Source organism: Phyllostomus hastatus, unplaced genomic scaffold (assembly GCF_019186645.2).
Source record: "Phyllostomus hastatus isolate PE091 unplaced genomic scaffold, TTU_PhHast_1.1 phas_scaffold_28, whole genome shotgun sequence".
NCBI lineage: Eukaryota > Metazoa > Chordata > Mammalia > Chiroptera > Phyllostomidae > Phyllostomus > Phyllostomus hastatus.
Window position 1 is genome coordinate 11,668,605 of NW_025334022.1, and position 19,432 is coordinate 11,688,036.

A 19,432-nucleotide genomic window follows, 5' to 3' on the forward strand; every position below is an offset into this window, starting at 1 on the left:
CAAACCTGAGTGCTTGTGGGGCTATGATAATAGCTTTTTCTTATCAAGTATGCAATTTAATATGGGCATCTTAAGTCTTCCTATAATGTCTGATATGGCAAGAGTTATTTATTTAGTATTAGAAATCTAGGCAATACTATTCCAAGTTATGGGGGTACCAGTGACTTCATGAGCTTCTTGGAATGATTTGGGGCACCAATAATGACAGGTAGGACTAAAACATCCAGGCTTGGAATTTTGTGTTTTAAAGCAGACAGTCTGAAGACAGGCATTGTTTTAAGACTGCCACTTATCTGGACCTATTGCTCCAATATTATCTAAAATTCACCTGGGACCACAAACAAACTTTGTCCATGGTGGGCAAACATCCTCCATTGTTGTACAAACACTAGCAAACTTATTTGGTCAAATGAGCCTCACACAGCCTCTAAAAGCTATAAAATAATGTTCATATACTAACATCTAGAAGTTATGATATAGTGTTTCTCACTGTAATAAATAACATATACCAAAACTTCCTACATTTACACTTGAAGTCCACACTTCTATCTAAAGTTCTTGACAGCTATAATGTATTCCATCAAAAATTATTCATTTATCTATTGGGTATAAATCACAAAACATCAAAAACTTGCTTGCTATTTGGTTATTTAAATGATAAAGCTTATACCACATAAAAATGTATGGAAAAATGTCAATGCTATATTACATATATAAAAAGTTACAGAACAATAAATATAATACATTCAATTTCCAGTGTTAAAATATTAAATACATAGTACATATAAAAATATGAAAAAATGATGCCTGGAGTGGGGGGAATGGTGGGGGTAAATGGAGACAACAGTACTTCAACAACAATAAAAAAATAAAAGAGGTTAATTTTGAAAAGCTAGAAAAGGAACAAAGGTAGAAAATTTAACATTGTATTTTCTGTTCAACTGTCTTAATTTTTGTGCAAAGCATGTAGGACTCTCTATTTTAAAAACTTTAAAAACATTTATTTATTTATTTATTTATTTATTTATTTATTTTTAAAGAGAGAGTGAGAAACATAAATGTGTGGTTGCCTCTCCAATATCCCCATATTGGGCACATGACCTGCCCAGCAACCCAGACATGTGCCCCAACCAGGAACTGAACTGGTGACCTTCTTATTCACAGGTCGGTGCTCAATCCACTGAGCCACACCAGCCACAGACATTTTATTTTTATTGTTGTTATTTTTTAATGTGGACACTCTTGTTTTAAAGGTTATGTGAGATACAGTCAACTAAGCTTCAATTTCAGTACTACAGTATAGACTAAGAAAAGGCTTACTTCAAATATTTCAGTGTTCCAGGTACAAAGGGGGAAACATGGCAATGAATAAGTATTTATAAATAGTAACCTTAAATGTAAATGGATGAAATGCTCTAATCAAAACCCATAGGGTAGCTGAATAGATAAGGAAACATGACCCGAACATATGCTGCCTAGAAGATACCCACTTCAAAACAAAAAACTTACATAGACTGATAGTGAAAGGATGAAAAAAAAATATTCCAAGTGAATGGATAGGGAAAAGAAGCTGGGGTAGTAGTACTTATATCAGACAAAACAGACTTCAAAAGAAGACCATAAAAAGAGACTGAGAAGGATACTTAATAACACTCAAGGGAAGAATCCAACAAGAACATAAACACTGTAAACATATATGCATCCAACATAGAAGCGCCAAAATATGTAATGAAAATCTAGGAGGACTTGAAGAAAGAGACAGACAGCAACACAATTAAACCAGGGGATTTTAACACCCGATTGTCAACAATGGATAGATCTTCCAAGCAAAATATCAGCAAGGAAATTGTGGCACTGAACAAAGCCCAAGATCAAATAGACTTAATGGATATACACAGAACCTTTCATCCCAAAGAAGCAAAATAAGCATTCCTTTCAAATGCACAAGGAACATTTTCAAAGATAGGCCACATGATAGAACACTAAAGCAACCCTCAACAAATACAAGAAAATTGAAATTATATTAAACATTTTCTCGGATGACAAGGGCCTGAAACTAGAAACCAAACTCAGGGAGAAAACTCAAAAACAGTCAAATTCATGGAGATTGAATAGCATGCTATTAAACAATGAATGGGTTAATAATGAGATCAAGGAAGAAATAAAAATATTTCTGTAAACAAATGACGATGAATACAAAACAGCCCAAACCTTATGGGACACAGTGAATGCAGTCCTGAGAGGGAAGTTCATAGCAATTCAGGCCTACCTAAAAAAGACAGAAATACTTAAAATAAACAACCTAACCCTAAATCTACAAGAACTGGAAGAACAACAAACAAAGCCCATAGAGAGCAGAAGGAATGAAATAACCAAGATCAGAACAGAGAGGACCCAAATAAATAAAATCAGAAATGAGAGGAGAGATTAAAATTGATCCCACAGAAATACAAAGGATTATTAAGAAATTACTATGAACAACTATATGCCAAGAATATGAAAATTTGGCTGAAATGGACAAATTTCTAGAAAAATATAATCTTCCAAAACTAAATTAAGAAGAAGCAGAAAGCCTGAACACACCAATAACAGCTAGTGAAAGTGAAGTCATAATCAGTAAACTCCCAGCAAGCACAAAAAAGCTCTGGACCAGATGGTTTCAGAGGAGAATTCTACAAAGCATTTAAGGGTGAGCTAACCCCTATCCTTCTCAGACATTACAAAAAATTCAAAAAGAGGGAATACTCCCAAACTCTTTTTATGAGGCCAGCATCACCCTAATCCCAAAACCAGACAAAGAAAAAACAAAGAAAGAAAACTACAGGGTAATATCACTACTGAACATAGACACTAAAATCCTCAATCAAGTGTTGGCCAACTGCATCCAAAAATACATTAAAAAGATCACACATTGTGATCTAGTGGGATTCACTCAAGGGATGCAAGAATGGTACAATATTCACAAATCAATAAATGTAATACATCATGTAAACAAAAGGAAAGACAAAAATCACATGATCATATCAACAGAGGCAGAAAAAGCATTTGATAAAGTACAGCATCATTTATGAAAAAATACTCAGCAAAGTCAGAGTACATGGAGCATAGCTCAACATAATAAAGGCCAAACATAAGAAATCTATAGCCAACATTATACTCAATGGGCAAAAACCTAAAAGCTTTCCCACTAAGAACAGGAACAAGACAATGGTGTCCACTTTCAACACTTTTGTTCAACATAGTAATGGAAGTTCTAGCCAGTGATCAGAGAAAAAAAAGAAATAAAAGGCATCAAAATTGGAAAGGAGGAAGTAAAACTGTCATTGTTTGCTGATGATGTGATAGTATACATAGAAAACCATATAGACTTCACCAAAAACTATGCAATGAATTAAGTGACTGGCAAAACAGCAATATACAAAGTCAATATTCAAAAATTGAAGGCATTTTTGTACACTAACAATGAAATATCAGAAAAGAAATTTTCTCAGCAATTTTGAGAAAGAAGAACAAAGTAGGAGGGATCACAATACCTGATATCAAACTATATTACAAGGCCACAGTAATCAAAGCAGTCTAGTACTGGCATAGAACAGACACATAGACAAACAGAACAGAATAGATAGCCCAGAAATGGAACTAGGTCTCTATGGTCAATTAATATTCAATAAAGGGGGCAGAAGTATAAAATGGAGTAAAAACAGCCTCTTCAACAAATGGTGCTGGGGGATCTGGACAGCTTCCTGCAAAAAAATGAAACTTGATCACCAATTTACACCATACAGAAAAATAAATTCAAGGTGGATAAAAGACTTAAAATATAAGTCATGATACCATAAAAGTCATAGAGAACAGAGGCAGGAAAATCTCAGATATTCTACACAGCAATATTTTCACCAATATGTCCCCTAGAGCAGGGACATAAAGGAAATAAACAAATGGGACCTCATTAAATTAAAATGCTTCTGCACAGCTAAAGAAAACATCAGCAAAATGAACAGAGAACCACCTATATGGGAAAACATTTGCCAGTGATACCTTGGACAAGGGTTTAATCTCCAAAATATATAAAGAACTCACATGAGTCCACTCAAGGAAGACAGAAAACCCAATTAAATAATGGGCAAAAGACCTGAGCAGGCACTTCTCCAAGAAGGACATACAGAGGGCCCAGAGACATATGAAAGGATGCTCAGCTTCATCAAACATCAGAGAGATGCAAATTAAAACCACAATGAGATACGACTTCACACTGGTAAGAATAGCCATCATAAACAAATCAATAAACAACAAGTGCTGGCGAGGGTGTAGAGAAAAGAGAACCCTTGTGCACTGTTGATAGTAATGCAGATTGGTACAGCCACTGTGGAAAATAGTATGGAATTTCCTCAGAATATTGAAAATGTAACTGGCTTTTGACCCAGCAATTCCACTGCTGGGATTATACCCTAAGAAGACTAAAACACTAATTCAAAAGAACCTATGCACTCCAATGTTCATAGTAGCACAATTTACAATAGCCAAGCGTTAGAAACAACCTAAACACCCATCATTAAATGAGTGGACCTAAAAACTGGTACATTTAGCCAAAGGAATACTATGCAGCAGAAAGAAAGAGGAGCTCCTATCCTTCTCGAGCACATGGATGGATCTGGGGAACATTATGCTAAGTGAAATAAGTCAGGCAGTGAAGGACAAATACCATATGATCTCCCATATAAGTGGAACCTAATCAACAAAACAAACAAGTAAGGAAAATATAACCAGAGACATTGAAATAAAGAACAAACTGACAGTAACCAGAGGGGAGGAGTGAGGGGATAATGGGTAAAAAGAGGAAGGGTTGTCAAGGAACATGTACAAAGGACACATGAACAAAGCCAAAGGGGTTAGGATCAAGGGTGGGAGGTGGGGATGGGGGTCCTGGAGGGGAGTGGTGGGTGGAAAATGGAGACAACTGTACTTGAACAAAAATAAAAAAAATACTAAAATACATAAATAAATATTTTAGAAATTACCCCAAAATAGTCATTTTATAAAGTATTTAATGGTGATTTCATTACTAAAGGTGTCAATGGGACTGAAAATATTTAAAAATATTTCATCTCAACCCAATAAATGTAGTCAGTGAGTTAGTATTGAAATTTTGAGGTAATTATACAATGCAAGTCAAAATGTAAAATATATTATGTATAATAAATTAATCCAAGTTGTACAGTACTTGAGAAATTTTATTATATTTTACTGATTTTTAAAGAGAGAGGGAGGAAGGGAGAGAAAGAAACATCAATCTATTGTTCCACTTATTTATGCATTCACTGATTGATTTTTCTATGTACTCTAACTGGGAATGGAACCCCCAACTTTAGCATATTGGGACAACACTCTAACCAACTGGGTGAAAAATTTTCTACCCACCCAGGGAAAAAAATGTTTCTTATTGATAAGTAAAGATTTGTGCTCACCTTTCCCCCCCAAAAAATAAAAATTTCAGTATTTAAGAATACTTAGTAACATCTCAGAAATGACTTGATGAACAGTTAAAATTTTACCCTTATAATATAGATTATCTCCTCTGAATTACATTTTAAATTGGTTTAAAATATATGAATGATTCATCCAACTTTGACTGTAATATCAGCAAGGTACGAACTGTGTTTCAGGACTTTCCTTGCTTCAGAATCAGCTACTATATGCAATCTGAACATAGAAGTACGATCTTGAACTTACTACTAAAAACTTTAATAATAAGTAAATATTATCATTTGGTGGCAATATAACTTACTAGAGGGGCAAGTTTCTTTTAAGAAGACAACAGAAAACTAACAATATAGACGTTCATGAATTCTTAAAATTTAACACTCATTTATTTAATATATCAGCCTACAATTCCAGATTTCCTCATTTACAATAATCAAAGTTTGAAACTGACACTCGAGTTGGGAAATACCAAGGCTAAGTATTTTAACCCAACCTTTCATTGCTGGTATGCCAGGTCATTTCCACGAAGCCCATGACGTTTCTGGCGTCTCCATAATTTTTCATTTAAAATGGTATTGCCCCAACTTATTGCCTTTTACTAATTTCTCCAAACAAGTTCCTGGTGTCTTTTTCTTTATTAAATGACATAATATTCCAGGATCAAAATAACAGCCATTCTTCTCCCCCACAAATCAGGTTTATGTTAAATCTAGCTTATAATGTTATTTCATATCCATCTCTACCTTTTCATTTCCTATAACACTACCTTAGTTCAGGCCCTCCATGCCTTTAGGCATCATTTAGCTTTACTGATATTTTACTGAGGTGAGTTTAAATGTAGCAAAGTTCATACAACATGATGAAGTGGGATTTATTCCAGGGATGCAAAGTTGGTACAATATCTGCAAATCAATAAACATGATAAATCACATAAACAAAACAAAGAATAAAAACTACATGGTCATATCAACAGATGCAGAAAAGGCATCTGATAAAAATCTAGCAGTCATTTGTGATAAAAAAAAAGCTCTTGGCAAAGTGGGAATAGAGGGAACATACCTCAACATAAACAGGCCATATATTACAAAACCATAGCCAACATCATACTCAATGGGCAAAAACTAAAAAGCATTCCCTTTAAGATCAGGAACAACACAGGAATGTCCACTTTCACCACTTTTATTCGACATAGTACTGGAAGTCCTGGCCACAGCAATTAGACAAGAAGAAATAAAAGTCATCCAGAGTGAAAAGGAGGAAGTAAAACTGTCATCTGTAGTTTACATGATATTGTACCCAGAAAACCCTAAATCTCCATCAAAAAGCTACTAGATCTAAAACAAACAAGCAAGCAATATGTAACCAGAGACACCGAAATACAGAACAAACTGAGAGTAACCAGAGGGGAGAGGGATAATGGGGGGAAATAGGGGATGGGTTGTCAAGGAACATATATAAAGGACACATGAACAAAGCTAAAGGGGGTAGGGCTGAGGATGGAAGGTAGGGATGGGTAGGGTCAGGGGGGAGTGGTGGAGGAAAAATGGAGATAGCTGTACTTGAACAACAATAAAAAAATAAAGTGAAAAAAGGTAAAAAAAGCTACTAGATCTAATAAATGGATTCAGCAAAGTTTAAGGTGAAAAATTAATATCCAGAAATGAGTGGAATTTCCTTTTTTCCTTTTGCTCTTTATCCTCTCCCAAAGATATGTTATTGATTTTACAGAGAGAGGAAGGAGAAAAGTGAGAGTGGGAGGGAGGGAGAGGGAGAGAGAGAGAAGGGAGGGGGGACATGTGTGAAACTGGAACATTCATCAGTTGCCTCTTGTACATGTTCTGACCAGAAATTGAACCCTGTAACCTAGATGTGTGCCTAGACTGGGAATCAAACCCACAAACTTTTGGTGTACAGAATGACACTCTAACCAACTGAGCAACCCAGCCAGTAATTGGTGGCATTTCTGTATACCAATAATGAACTATCAGAAAGAGAAACTAATAAACAAACCTATTTATTACTGCAACAACAACAAAATAGTAATAAGATACCTAGGAATAAATTTAACCAAGGAGGTAAAAGACCTGTACTTGGAAAACTATAGGACACGGAAGAAAAAAAACTGAGAAAAACACAAATAAGTAGAAGAATATACTGTGTTCATGGACTGGAAGAATTAACATCATTGAAATGTCCATACTACCCAAAGCAATCTATGGATTCAATGCAATTCCTCAGCATAGATGGAACTGGAGAATATGATGCTAAGTGAAATAAGCCAGTATTTGAAAGACAAACACCATATGATCTCACCTATAAGAGGAATCTAATGAACAAAATAAATTAATGAACAAAACAGAACCACAGGCATGGAAACACAGAAAAGAAAGTGACCAGAGGGGAGGGAGGAGGAGGATAATGGTGGAAAGTAGCGGAAGGGACTAGTCAAAGAACGTGAATGAATGACCCACAGGTATAGATAAGAGTGTGGGAATTGACTATGGGAGTGGGGGGTGAGATGGGCGGAGGAGGGCAAAGGGGGAAAAATCAGGACAACTATAATAGAAACACAATAAAAATGATTACAAATACCAATGGCACATTTCACAGATTTAGAACAAATATTCCAAAACTTTATATGGAACCAAAAAGACACTGAATTGCCTCAGCAATCTTGAAAAAGAAGAACAAAGTTGGAGGGATCACAGTACTTCATATCAAACTATATTACAAGGCCATTGTAATCAAAACAGCCTGGTACTGGCACATGGGACAGAACAAAGAGCCCAGAAATAAACCTACACCTTTAAAGTAAATTGATATTTGACAAAGTAAGCAAAAACATACAATAGATTAAAACCAGTCTCTACAATAAATGATATTGGTAAAATTGAACAGGTACATGCAAAAAAAAATGAAACTAGGTCACCAATGTACACCATAGAGAAGAATAGACTTAAAATGAATAAAAGACTTAAATATAAGTCATGAAATCATTAAAATCCTAGAAGAAAATAAAGGCAATAAAATCTTGGACATTTATTGTAGCAATATTTTTACCAACATATCTATCTCTCAGGGCAAGGGAAACAAAGGAAAAATAAACAAATGGGACTACATAAAATTAAAAAGCTTTTGCATGGCAAAAGAAACCATCAACAAAATAAAAAGGTAACCCAGTGTATGGGAGAACATATTCACCAACGGTACATCTGGGAAGGAGTTAATTTCCAACATATATAAAGAACTCATAGGAATTTATACAACTCATGACCACAACTCATTCCTGTCAGAATGGCTATCATCAATAAATCAACTAACAACAAATGCTGGTGAGGATGTGGAGAAAGTGAACCCTAGTACACAGCTGGTGGGAATGCGGACTGGTGCAGCCACTGTGGAAAACAGTGTGGAGTTTTATCAGAACATTAAAAATGGAACTGCCTTTTCACCCAGAAATCCCATTTCTGGGAGTATATCCTAACAATCCTGAAACAGCATTTTGAAAGAATATATGTACTCCTAGTAGGTAGCAGTATTATTTATAATCATCGAGATCTGGAAACAGCTGAAGTGCCCATCAGTAGATGAGTGGATAAAAATGTTGTATAAGGAGGATCCAAGATGGCAGAGGAGTAAGTAGAAGCTACACTAACCTCCTCCCAGAACCAATCTGGAATTACAACTAGATTGGAGAGAAATCATCCAGAATAACCAACTGAACAATAGCTGGAGAGAAGCCTTATAACTGTGGACAGACAGAAGAAACCACTTCACCACCATGTGACTGGTATGGAGTACAGAGAAGATGTGAGAGGGCTGGCTGGGCTCCTTCTGGGGGCAGCTGAAGTGCTGGAGGGAAATTTTATCAGTTGGGGGGTTCCCCCCAAGAAGTGTGGGGTATAAATCACAAAGAGAGCTCCCCAGCCTACAGCACCAGGCTGGAAAGGAACCCAAATAACATCCATCTGTGAAAAGCAGCGGGATTTCTGCCTGCCAGGGAAAAACAACCAGAGTCACAGAGAGCCTTTTTTTCAGGTGTGGGTTTGCTTCCTGGGATGTTTCATTTTGTTTTGGCAGCATCTATACAACAGCACAAAAGACATGGTGGGGGGAGTGACTCTCAGTCAGCCAGCTGGAGAGAAGGACCCACTAAAGAATGAACCAAAAACAACCAAAATAAAATTACAACCAGAGAGCCCATATAAACAGCATAAAGGGCATCCCAAGTTCAGGAGATCAAAAAGACTGCACCAATGAATCCCACAGGTCTCCTGCCACAGAAGGTCACACCATGAAGACAGGGAGTCAAAGCAGAATAACCTAAGAAGCAAAAACAAAAAAGAAGAGTCACCTAAAATGGGGAGAAAAAGAAACAACCCCTGATCGAAAGAGAGAAGTAATCTAACCCTGGCTGGCATAGCTCAGTGGATTGAGTGCGGGCTGCGAACCAAAGCATCGCAGGTTCGATTCCCAGTCAGGGCACATGCCTGGGCTGCAGGCCATGGCCCCCAGCAACCATACATTGATGTTTCTCTTTCTCTCTCTTTCTCCCTCCCTTCCCTCTCTAAAAATAAGTAAATAAAATCTTAAAAAAAAAAGAAAGGAGTAATCTGCAGAAAGAGTGCTAAATGAAATAGAGGCAAGTAAACTATTAGACATTGAGTTCAAAATAATGATTATAAGCATGCTGAATGAGCTCAGTGAGGACTACAAAGAACTCCATAGAAGCTACAAGGAACTTACTGTGAACCACATCAGCATGAAACAGGAAACAGAAACTCTCAATAAGAGCCAAGAGGAAATGAAGAATATGATATCTCCAATGAATAACATAGTAGAAGGAATTAAAAGCAGGCTAGATGAAGCAGAGAACTGAATCAGTAAGCTGGAGGACAAGGTAGAAACAATTCCCAGACAGATCAACAAAATTAAAAAAGACTCAAAAAGAATGAAGAGTATTTAAAGGAGCTACAAGACAACATGAAATGTAATAATATCCATGTCACAGGGATATCAGAAAGAAAAGAAGAGGAGCAAGGGATAGAAAACCCGTTTGAAAAAATAATGACAGGAAATTTCTCTAACTTCATGAGAGAAAAAGTCACACAAGTCCAGAGACACAGACATCCCAATCAAGGTGCACCCAAAGAGGCCCACTGCAAGACACATCATAATTAAAATGGCAAAATTAAAAAAACAAAGAGAGAATCTTAAAGGAAGCAAGTGAGAAACAGATAGTAACACACAAGGTAGCTCAGATAAGGCTAGCAGCTGATTACTCAACAGAAACACTATAAGCCAGAAGGGAATGGCAAGAAATATTCCAAGTAATGCAAAGGCCTGCACAAAGACTACTCTACCTAGCAAGGCTCTCCATTAAAATGGAAGGTGAAATTAGGAGTGTCCCAGACCAAAACAAACAAACAAATAAGGCTAAAAGAATACATCTCCACCAAATCAGCATTGCAAGAGATGCTAAAGGGCCTGCTTTAAGAAAATGAAGAAAAAGAGACAGAGAGAGGAACACAAGTACAAATGGGAGAAATGGCAACAAATAAGTAACTACAAATAATAACCTTAAATGTAGATGGATTAAATGCTCCAAACAAAAGATGTAGCATAGCTGATGGGTAAGAAATGCCTTTAGACTTGGCAATTCCACTGCTGGGATTATACCCTAAGAAGTCTGAAACAGTAATTCAAAAGAACCTATACACCCAAATGTTCTTATCAGCACATTTTCCAATAGCCAAGTGCTGGGAGAAACCTAAATGTCCATCAAAAAACTGGACCAAAAAACTATGGTACATTCATCCAATGGAATACTATGCAGCAGAAAGAAAGAAGGAGCTCCTACCCTTCCGGACAGCATGGATAGAACTGGAGGGCATTATGCTAAGTGAAATAAGCTAGGTGGTGAAAGACAAATACTGTATGGTCTTACCTTTATAAGTGGAACCTAATCAACAAAACAAAGAAGCAAGCAAAATATAACCAGAAAGACTGAAATAAAGAACAAATTGACAGTAACCAGAGGGGAGGGCAGAGCAGAGAGGTATAAGGGGGGAAAGAAGGGGAAGGTTGGTCAAGGAACATGTACAAAGGATCCATGGTCAAAGCCAAAAGAGGGTAGGATTGAGGGTGCGAGAGGGCAGTGGATAGGGCAGGGAAGTGGTGGCAAAAACATGGAAACAATTGTACTTGAACAATTAGAAAAAAAACCATGAGCTACATATATGCTGTCTACAAGAGACCCACCTCACAATAAACATCTACACAGACTGAAAGTGAAGGGATGGAAAAAATATTCCAAGCAAATGGACATGAAAAAAGAGCTAGTGTAACAATACTTATATGAGACAAAATAGATTTCAAAAGAAAAGCCATAGAAAGAGTCAAGGAAGGACACTACATAATACTTAAGAAAATAATACATCAAGAAGATATAACTCTTGTAAACATATATGCACCAAACATAGGAGCAGCTAAATATATCAGGAATATCTTGGAGGACTTCAAGAAATATCAACAGCAACAGAGTTATAGTAGGGGATTTTAACATCCCATTGTGAACAATGGATAGATTTTCCAAGCAAAGAATCAACACATATATTGTGGCATCGAATAACAGTCTAGATATTATGGACTTAACAGACATATACAAAACCTTTCACCCCAAAGAAGAAAAATGTACATTCTTTCCAAATGCACAAGGAATATTTTCAAAGATAGACCACATAATAGGCCACAGAACCAACCTCAACAAATTCAAGAAAATTGAAACCATATCAAGCATTTTCTCCAATCACAAGGGACTGAAACTAGAAACCAACCTCAAGGAAAAAACTCAAAAACATTCAAGTTCATGGACACTGAATAACATGCTATTAAACGATGAATGGTTTAACAATAAGATGAAGGAAGAAATCAAAAGTTTCTGGAAACAAATAAAAATGAACACACAACAGCCCAAAACCTATGGGACACTGCAAAGGCAGCCCTGAGAGGGAAGTTCACAGCAATACAGACTTACATAAAAAAAGATAGAAAAATCTCAAATAAACAACCTAACTCTTATCTACAAGAAGTAGAAGAATAATGACAAACAAAGCCTAGAGTAAGTAGAAGAAAGGAAAAGAATCAAGATCAGAGCAGAAATAAATGACATAGAGACTAAAAGAACTATTCAAAGGATCAATAAATCTGGGAGCTAGTTCTCTGAAAATATAAACAAAGCTGACATGACTTTAACCAGATCCATAAAGAAAAATAGAGAGATTCCAAAAAAATAAAATCAGAAACAAAAGAGGAGAAATTACAACTGATACCACAGAAATACAAATGACTGTGAGAAATTACTATGAACAAATATATGCCAAGAAATTAGACAATCTGGGCAAAATGGACAAATATCTAGAAACATATAATCTTCCAAAACTGAATCAAGAAGATGCAGAGCCTGAAGAGACTGATAACAACTAGAGATATTGAAGCAGTAAACAAACAACAACAAAAAAAAACCCCTCCAAGCACAGAAAAGCCTTGTACTGGACAGCTTCACAGGTGAATTTTACCAAGCATGTAGGGAAGAGCTAACTCCTATTCTTCTCAAACTATTCCAAAAACTTCAAGAACAGGAAGGATTCCCAAACTCTTTTTATAAGGCCAGTATTATCCTAATTCCAAAACCAAGTAAAGACACACAAAAAAGAAAGAAAACCATAAGGTCAATATCGCTGATGAACACAGATGCTAAAATCCCCAACAAAATATTGGCAATCCGGCACTGGCTGGTGTGGCTCAGTGGATTGGGTGCTGACCTACGAACTAGGAGGTCCCCAGTTCAATTCCTGGTTCAGGCACATGCCTGGGTTGCGAGCCAGATCCCCAGTGCGGGGTTGCTCAGGAGGTGGCCACACACTGGTGTTTCTCTCCCTTTCTCCCTCCCTTCCCTTCTCTAAAAATAAATAAAATCTTTAAAAATATATTGGCAATCCAGATCCAGCAAAACATTAAAAAGATCATATACCATGATCAAGTGGGATTCAACCCAGAGATTTAAGGATGGCATAATTTTCAGAAATCAATAAATGTAACACACCACAGAAACAAAATGAAAGACAAAAATTATGTGTTCATATCAATACATGGTGAAAAAACATTCTATAAAGTACAGCGCCCATCCATGGTAAAAACACTCAGCAAAGTGGGAGTAGAGGGAGCATACCTCAACATAAAAAAGCCATATACCAGAAATCTGCAGCCAACATCATACTCAATGGGCACAAAAAATAAAACTGTTACCCCTAAGACCAGTAACAAGACAAAGGTGTCTGCTTTCACCACTTTCATTCAACATAGCACTGGAAGTTCTAGCCACAGCAATCACACAAGAAAAAGAAATAAAAGACATCCAAACTGGAAAGGGACATAAAGGAAAGGATAAATAAATGTCATTCTTACCCAGAGTTTTACAACAAATTCACATGCACAGCTTTTCAAAATCATTTAAAATAGAAGGAGAAATAAAGAGCATTCCAGATAAGAAAAGGCAAAGGTTTAGGACACAAAAAAGTCTCAATAAATTTAAGACTGAAATCATATCAAGCACCTTCACTGACCACAATGCTATGAAACTAGAAATCAATCACAAGAACACTGAAAAATATACAAAGACATGGAAGCTAAATAACAGATTATTAAACAACGAATGGGTCAACAACGAGATCAAGAAAGAATCAAAAGATACCTTGAAACAAATGAAAATGAGAAAACAACAACCCGAAATCTGTGGGAAACAGAGAAAGAAATTCTATGAGGGAAATTCATAGCATAACAGGCCTATTTGAAACAACAAAAACAACAAAAAGCTCAAATACACAATCTAACTTTACACTTAAATGAACTTGAAAAAGAACAAAGCCCAAAGTGAGTAGAATTAAGGAAATAATAAAGATCAGAGCAGAAATATATAAAATGGAGTCTTAAAAAATGATACAAAAGATCAATGAATCCAAGAGCTGGTTCTTTGAAAAGATAAACAAGATTGGCAAGCCTTTAACTAGACTCATCAGAGAAAGAGAGGGCTCAAAAATATTTTCAGAAACAAAAGTGGAGAAATAACTGACAAGAAAGAAGTACAAAGGATTGTAAGTAAATATTATGAACAACTATATGCCAACAAATTAGACAACCTGGATGAAATGGATACATTACTAGAAACATATAATCTTCCAAAACTACATCAAGGAGAATCAGAGAATCTGAATAGACAGATTATACCTAGTGAAACTGAAGCAGTAATCAAAAAATTCCCAACAAACAAAAGTCCTGGACTGGATGGCTTCACAGGTGAATTATACCAAACATTCCGAGAACTAACACCCCTCCTTCTCAAACTATTTCAAAAAATTCAAGAAGAGGGACAACTCCCAAGCTCATTTACAAGGCTGGCATTATCCTAATTCCAAAATCAGATAAACACACTACAAAAAAAATTATAGGCCAATATCCCTGATGAACTTAGATGCTAAAATTCGACAAAACGTTAGCAAACCGAATACATCAAACTTCAAAAATATAATACACCATGATCATCTGGGATTTATTATGTGGATGCAATGATGGTACAATATCCACAAAACAATAAATGTGATATGCTATAAAATGAAGGATAAAAACTACATGATAATATCAATAGATGCAGAAGTAGTATGATAAAATTCAGCACCCATTTATGATAAACACTCTTAGCAAAGTGGGATCAGAGGTAACATACTTAAACATAATAAAGGCCATATATGACAAACCCACTGTGAGTACCATACTCAATGAGCAAAAACTCTAAGTGTTCCCCTTAAGATCAAGACCAGGACAGGGATGTCGCTTTCACCTCTTATTCAACATAGTACAGGAAGTCCTGGCCATAGCAGTCAGACAAGAAGAAAAAATAAAAGGCCTCCAAAATGAAAAGAACTGTCTTCATCTGCAGATGACATGATATTGTATATAGAGAACCCTAAAGATTCCACCAAGAAATGACTAGAACTGACAAATGGATTCAGCAAAGTAGCAGGGTACAAAATTAATATCTAGAAACCAGTTGCATTTTATATGTGAAATGAATTATAAAAGGGAAATTGATAAAACAATCCCATTCATGTTTGCTTCAAAAAGAATAAAGTACTTAGGAATAAATCTAACCAAGGATGTAAAAGACCTGTAGTGGGAAAATTATAAGACACTGAAGAAAGAAATTGAAGAAGATACAAATAAGTGGAAGGACATATTGTGTTCATGGATAGGAAGAATTAACATCATTAAAATGTCCATGTTACCCAAAGCGATCTATAGATTCATCACAATTCCTATCAAGATTCCAGTGATGTATTTCACAGAAGTAGAACAAATATTTTAAAATGGAATATTTTATATGGAACCACAAAAGGCCCTGCATAGCAACAGTGATTAAGAAGGAAAAACAAAGTTGGAAGAATCACTCTACCTAATATCAAACTATACTATAAGGTCATAGTAATAAAAATAGCATGATACTGGCATAAAAACAGATACATAGATCAATGCAACAGAATACAAAACCCCAAAATAAACCCACATCTTTACAGTCAATTAATATTCAATGGAGGGAGCAAGTACATACAATGGGCTAAAGATGGTTTTTTTCAATAAATGGTGTTGAGAAAATTGGACAGACATGTACAGGAAAATGAAATTAGACCACCTTCTTATACCAAACACAAGAATAAATTCAAAATGGATTAAAGATTTAAATGTTAGACTCGAAGCATAAAAATCTTAGAAGAAAACAGGCAGTACAATCTTGGACATTACTTGTAGCGATATATATATATTTTTTAAAATTTTAAAGCCACTTTTTATTTTTTAAAGATTTTATTTACTTTTAGAGAGGGGAAAGGAAGGAGGAAGAGATGGAGAGAAACATCAATGTGTGGTTACCTCTCACACACCTGCTACTGGGGACCTGGCCCACAACCTAGGCATGTGCCCTGACTGGGAATGGAACCCATGACCCTTTGTTTAACAGGCTGGCACACAATCCACTGAGCCACACCAGCCAGGGCTGTAGCAATATTTTATTTGATATTTCCCCTCAGACAAGGGAAACAAAAGGTTAAAATAAACAAATTGGACATTAAACTAAAAATTTTTGCACAGCAAAGGAAACCATGAACAAAATAAAAAGACAACCCACAGAATAGAAGAATATATTTGCTTATATACTCGATAAAGAGTTAATATCCAAAATTTATAAAGAACTTACAAAATTCAAACCAAAAAGAAATTCCCAATTAAAAAATGGGCAAAGGACCTGAATAGACACCTCTTCAAAGAGGTCATACAGATTGCCAATAAACATATGGAAAGAGCTCAATGTCACTAATTACCAGAGAAATGCAAATTAAAACCGCAATGAGATATCACATCACACAAGCCAGAATGGCTATCATCAATAAATCAACAAACAACAAGTGCTGGCACGGATATGGAGAAAGAGGAACCCTTTTACACTACTGGTGGGAATGGAGACTGGTGCAGCCACTGTGGAAAGCAGTATGGAGACCCTTCAAAAAATTAAAAACGGATCTGCCTTTTGACCCAGAGATCCCACTTCTGGGAATATATCCGAAGAAACCCCAAACTCTAATTCAGAAGAACATAAGCTTGCTATGTTCATTGCAACATAATTTACAATTTCCAAGTTACGGAAGCAGCCCAAATATCCATCAATATATGGGTGAATAAAACATCTATGGGACATTTATACAATGGAATAATGTTCAACTGTAAAGAAGAATAGTAATTTACCCTTTTGGACAGTATGGATGGACCTGGACAACATTGTGTGATGTGAAATATGCTAGTCAGAGAATATGTGGAACCTAAAGTACAAATTGAACTAACAAGCAAAATAGAGACAGACTCATATATTGAGAGCAAGATGACAGCTATGGGAGTGGGGGTTAGGGGATGAAGGGATTCAGCAAAAAGGAAAAGGCCTCATGGACATGGACAACAGTGTGGTGATTGAGGAGGTATAAGGGGGACAAATAAAAAATGCAAAAAAGCCGCCCAAAAGTAAAATGGTTTACCCTAACTTTCTTTAAATAGCATGACTTTCTAATCAACTAAAATATGATTATATTTACATTCTGATTTCAGGAACAAATCTTTGTATAAATGTCATTCTTACCCAGAATTTTACATCAAATTCACATGCACGGCTTTTCAAAATCATACGTGCTGAATTATAATTAATATCTGTAGGTATCTAACTTATCCAGAAGTGATTATTAATGATCAACCATGTTGGAAATTACTGCCCTATAGGATAGTCTAAGATCCTAAAGCACAATGGCTGTCCAATATCCATTTGGTGGCTCAGATAACTGTATAAAAGTCTTTTCACCTAGAATGATACTTATGAAGCTAAATGTGCTTTAGTCTAACCAGAATAGATTTTTTTAAAAGAAAGGAAGTGAAAAAAGACAAAAAAGAAAAAGAAAATAATCTTTGGCACTACCTCAAATCTATTTAAATTTCCAGGGTTGAGGCCCAAGAATCTGTGTTTTTAAATAGGGTCCCCAAGTTATCTCTTAAACAGCCAACCTAGTGATCCTAATTCAACCTTCCTTCCATCAAGGTAGTTCTCAGCCCTAGCTGCACATTAAAATCACCTAGGCTGTTTTAAAAACATACCAATATCCAGGCTCCTTCCCAGACCAATGATTCTCAGCCATAGTTTGTCATTTGTTTTGTTTTTTAAAACTTCCCTGGTGATTCTATTGTACAGTGAAGTTGACAAGCACTGGTATCTTCTTTTTTTTATCTAAACCCGAGGACATGCTTATTGATTTTAGAGACAGAGTAGGGAGGGAGAGAGAGAGAGGGGAAGGAACATCGATGTGATAGAGAAACATCAATTGGTTGCCTTCCATATGTGCCCCAACTGCAGATCCAACCTGCAACCTAGGTATGTGCCCTGACCAGGAATTGAACCCACAATCTTTTGGTGAATGGGATGATGCTCCAACCAACTGAGCCACACCAACCAGAACTGGTATCTTTTTAGTCATCAAATATCCATGCATTTTTGTTGAACTGTAATCTGATTTCCTAGAAAGGGGGTCTTGAGCTTTAGTGTGTGTCCAAATCACCTGGAAAGCATGTTAAAAAAGATTGCTGGACTCCACCCCCAGCAACGAGGGCCCAAGGACATACATTTTTAAAAAGTTCTCTGGTGATGCTGATACTGCTGATCCAGTTAATCACACATTGAGAACCACTGTCTTAGAGCTTCCACAGGTCCTAGTTCTATTCCTTTAATCATGGGAAGTATAATCACTCTTCTAAAATGGCAATCTTGAAATATATTAAGAAAACTATTATGTATTTATTCCTTCCCTCCCTCTTCAGCCTTTTTGTGAATTAACCCCAGTTCCATCAGGTAGCATGATTTCTAATCCTATTACTAGTTTTCCTAATTCCCTGCCATTCATACATTGTAACACTGGAGTTCCGGCCAAGATGGAGGCGTAGGTACAAACACTTCACTTCCTTGCACAACCAAAAGGAGGATAACAACCAACCTAAAATCAATAAACCACCAAAATTGCCAGAATATCAAATTGCATGTAACTCCAACAACCAAGAAATTAAAGAAAAAATCAACCAGAACAACCAGACCGGTAAAGCAGACCACGATGGCCAGCTTAGAAAAACTGCGATGATGTGGCTGAGTGGGGGAGTGGGGCTGACTGCTGAGCTCAGCAGAGCTGGGCAGGAGGGTCTGACTTAAGGGAAAAACTGAGACTCAGAGCTGACTGTGGCTGGGGTTGCCCACAAAAGTCTGTTGGAAAGAGTGCTAGAGACATGCAGGCAAACTGCATTGTTCCCTCTCTGGCCCCTC

The 19,432-nt window shown here is 36.4% G+C and overlaps 1 protein-coding gene across 3 annotated transcripts in view; it reads right to left on the reverse strand.

Annotated features, from left to right (window-relative positions):
- ZMAT1 (zinc finger matrin-type 1) overlaps positions 1-19,432 on the reverse strand; it is a 62,259-nt gene that overhangs the window by 20,566 nt on the left and 22,261 nt on the right. The window lies entirely within an intron of this gene.